The sequence below is a fragment of the Erpetoichthys calabaricus genome, chromosome 1 (genome assembly GCF_900747795.2).
Source record: "Erpetoichthys calabaricus chromosome 1, fErpCal1.3, whole genome shotgun sequence".
Lineage (NCBI taxonomy): Eukaryota > Metazoa > Chordata > Cladistia > Polypteriformes > Polypteridae > Erpetoichthys > Erpetoichthys calabaricus.
Window position 1 is genome coordinate 53,096,478 of NC_041394.2, and position 3,860 is coordinate 53,100,337.

Sequence of the window (3,860 nt, forward strand, 5' to 3'; positions counted from 1 at the left end):
CATCATATGAGTGGTCTTGTCTTTTAATTTCTTTCACAAGTGTTCTTGCCTTTTATTTTTTGTTAAGCTGTGTAGAGGATATATTTTTTTAAAGTCTGAATTGCTTGTGCAAAGGGATGGTTCTCTTAATGTACTATAGTTAATTATTTATCTACACATTGTTTATTCTTGCATGATTATTGGAGGATGATGAGTGTCATTTATGACTTGTCTGCCTGAGCAGTCCCACGCTAGAGAAAGACATCCAGTAGTGTGTGATTTAACTTTAATAATTAATGGAAACAGAAGTTCATGTTTATAATAAGAATATTTTCCCTCTCTAAGTAATTCATATATTGGCTTCTCAGATTAAAACAATAGTATGACATTCACAGCAAATTGAATAATTCAGTCTGCCCATTGCTTCTAACAGGCTTATTAAAAGACAAAGGAAGCATAAAATATTACAATTGTGAATACACCCTTATTTACATATCATAATAAAATTGTACTTTTTATGTTGATAATAAAAAGAAACACTAAGAACCAGAAAAGTGCAAAGTTCTGCTGTGGCCCAGCAGGACAGAGAAGTAGATGTGTTTTATTCTCTTCCTTAAGTGTTTTAAATACCCTAAGTTCTTGTCTATAAGCCGGACTCATGTATTAGCCGGAGACCAAAAATCATACGAATTTTTAAAATAAAATCGTATCATAGATAAGCCGGACTCATGGATAAGCCGAACGTACTATAACCTATAACTAAGAGAAGGGAGGGAGGTCAGTGGTCTCACTCGCGCCCATTTAATTTCTTTAAGGGGGGAGAGAGTGTGAGATATTGGCGTCTCTCTCACTCCCCGCATGGCGCGGTTGGAGCGGCCGGAGCGCGTTCTTTCTGCTCTGGGCGTCGCCGAGTCAACACGAGCGCGTAGCGGTCATTTAAATTGTGATTTTATATGTAAGCATATTTAAATATATATCGCGGATTTCTGCGGACAATGGGTCTTTTAATTTCTGGTACATGCTTCCTCAGTTGGTTTGCCCAGTTGATTTCATACAAGGGACGCTATTGGCAGATGGCTGAGAAGCTAGATTGCTTACTTTTCTGTCTCTCTTGCGCTGACTATCTGTGATCCTGACGTATGGGGATTGAGCAGGGGGGCTGTTTGCACACCTAGACGATACAGACGCTCGTCTAAAAATGCTGAAAGATTATCTTCACGTTGCTATCTTTTGTAAAGCTGATTCCTGAAAAGACATGCTGCACAGTGCTTCGCATACTTAAAAGCTCGAAGGGCACGTATTGATTTTTGACTGAAAAACAAACTCTCCCTCTCTCTCTCTTTGTCTGCTCCTGACGGAGGGGGTGTGAGCTGCCGCCTTCAACAGCTTTGTGCCGCGGTGCTTCGCATACTTAAAAGCCAAACAGACATATTGATTTGTTTGCTTCACTCCTTTGAAGAGGAAGATATGTTTGCATTCTTTTAATTGTGAGACGGAACTGTCATCTCTGTCTTGTCATGGAGCACAGTTTAAACTTTTGAAAAAGAGACAAATGTTTGTTTGCAGTGTTTGAATAACGTTCCTGTCTCTCTACAACCTCCTGTGTTTCTGCGCAAATCTGTGACCCAAGCATGACAATATAAAAATAACCATATAAACATATGGTTTCTACTTCGCGGATATTCTTATTTCGCGGGTGGCTCTGGAACGCAACCCCCGCAATGGATGTATAAGCCGGACTTATGTATAAGCCGATATTCTATTTTTTCATTTTCACAACTTTTTTCCTTAGATAAGCCGCGGCTTATTGACAAGAACTTAGGGTAATACTGTGGAGATTTTAGGAAAATCTAAATTTGTAATTCTGGCTTTACTGTTTTACACCCCTACATAGAAAATATTTTTGTTTATTATGCAATGAATTTAACTAAAACCTTTTAGTTTTTGGAAGCTGTCATTGTGTGATCTGTTTTAACATCTGATGATTGCAAATTATTAGTAAATACTCAAAGAAAGGGTTTAATTTATACATACATTTATTTTCTTTATACATTGAATAGATTTATCTACTTTGTCAGCCAGGACAGTGACTTAACTTTACCAACCTTGATAAACAAACCAATGCAACAGTTATAAACCAAAGGTTTCAATTAAACTTGGGTGTCACCAAAAAACCAATGACAAAATGCCCCTCCTCCAATGCCTTGGCACTGTCTTCTTCTATTCTATGCATCACTCTACTGTAGCCTACGCTTAAATTCTGCTGTCTTTAGCAGACTCCCAGTTGCCTAATGGGTCACCTGCAATAAAGGCTTGAGCACCCGTCTACTCAAAGGGGAAATCCTAGTGCCAGACCTTAGCAGTGGAAGACCATCTGTAATGGAGATGGGTGTGTGTGTGCACCGTGTAGAGTCCAGCCTTACTTAGGCAAAGCTAGCAACAGCAACGACACATACAAGTACAGTACACCCCCGCAATTCGCAGGGACTACATTCCTAGAGCACCCATAAATTGTGAAAAACTGCGAATTTTGGATGTGGTTAAAAAAAAATGCCTATTTTTATAGTTTAAACCCTAAATATGCCCCCAAAACACTTTAATTTCATTTCAAACTCAGCTTAATACATTACCTAAAAAAAGAATGTAAAGGTAAACCCGTATACTGTACAGTGCTGTACTGCTATGTCTCCCGCAGTGCTAGAATGTAAAATACCGATGTTACCGCTATATATACTGTAATCCATGCAAGCGTGTTTTCATTGCCAGAAGCCTTAGAAGATGCAGGCCGTTTTGGTGGCATCTTGGGGCTTTAAGAAGAACAAAACGGAAAACGCGAGAACACTTAGCTGGAGATACATAATAGAGCAGCAAGGAGAAATGAATAACACTGTGTGGTCCAGTGCCACTAAGATTCACACCATCGAGAAGACAGTGATTTATTTATTTTTATGGTGGAGATTCCAGGGATGCACCCAGACTTGGCCTGAGTCACATGCACTCACAAACAGAGACAAAAACGAAGCAAACCAGTAATCGACCAGCAAATAAAGAATGTAATGAAAACAAATTAAGTAAATGAAAACAACGATACCACCCGTGTTCCCTTTACGGTGATTATACATTAAATACAACAAAGCAGAAACAAAAACACACACAGTAAAGTCCATGAAAAACAGCAACGGATGAAATGTAATGATGAAAATAGATAGTCCAGAGAATCCGCATGTTGAATGGGAATGTAAAGATAGTCCTACCGGTAGTTCCTGAAATGGTGAAGATGGGTGGACAGGTTCAGGAGTGCTCCTAAATTCGCAGGATGGCCATGAATCCACTTACAGTCCTCATGTACACAGGCAGATGGCAGACATTCCAGACCCCAACCACGAAACGATCCAAGACAAAACAAATAAGTACAGGTAACCCAACAGAAGACACAGACAGGAATTTGAAACACAAATTACAAAAACTTTTTTTTTTCTTTTGGTCACCGGCCCCTTTTTTAACAGCCGCGCTTGCATCCTTTGACCCCAACAGCCCCTGCACCCTCAGCAGAAGACCAATCGGAGCCACTGCTGGGAGTTGCAGTTTCAAATTCTGTTGGCTACTTTCACCATTCCAAGCTGCGTTTTCCTGTACGGTTGCTTCCTGTTCTCTCTACAGTACAGTATTGCCACGAAAAAAGCCATAAAAAATTTTGGGAGGATATTTTGCGGTTTCCGCTAACAATTATTAGTTAGGTTCTAAGGAAAAATCCACAAACTCTGAACCATGACTTCGCGGGGGTCTACTATAATGTCTTTTTTTTTTTTTTTTTTACTGAAATAAGGATTAACCTATCATAAACATGAAGGGCAATTACTCTAGGAAGAAGTAATCACCAT